Here is a 336-nt window from a genome sequence, read left to right as displayed (position 1 = left end):
TAGCCCTAGTCCTAGCGTGCGGGTTTGCTGAAAGCCCGCTCAGGCCCGAGCTTCCTAGGCCTAGCAGCGTGCACTGGCCCATCTGGGGCCCCACATTGCTAGGCCTAGCATTTGCATGTGCTGAAAGCTTACTCAAGCCCAAACTTACTAGTTCTAGAATCTTCTGGACTAACTCCTGCCTTCGCCTAAACACTGTTTAGGCTCAGTCCCTTCTAGGCCTATGCCGAATCAACTTAGTCCTGACTCCTGGGAGGCCAGGACCTCGTCATGCCTTGATCCAACCCCACTGTGCCCTACCAAGACCGCTCTCTTATTTCTCACACAGGCCACTTCACG

This window comes from Mirounga leonina, unplaced genomic scaffold (assembly GCF_011800145.1).
Source record: "Mirounga leonina isolate KUSES-001 unplaced genomic scaffold, KU_Mleo_1.0 Mir_195, whole genome shotgun sequence".
Lineage (NCBI taxonomy): Eukaryota > Metazoa > Chordata > Mammalia > Carnivora > Phocidae > Mirounga > Mirounga leonina.
Note: the sequence above shows the minus strand (reverse complement) of the source record.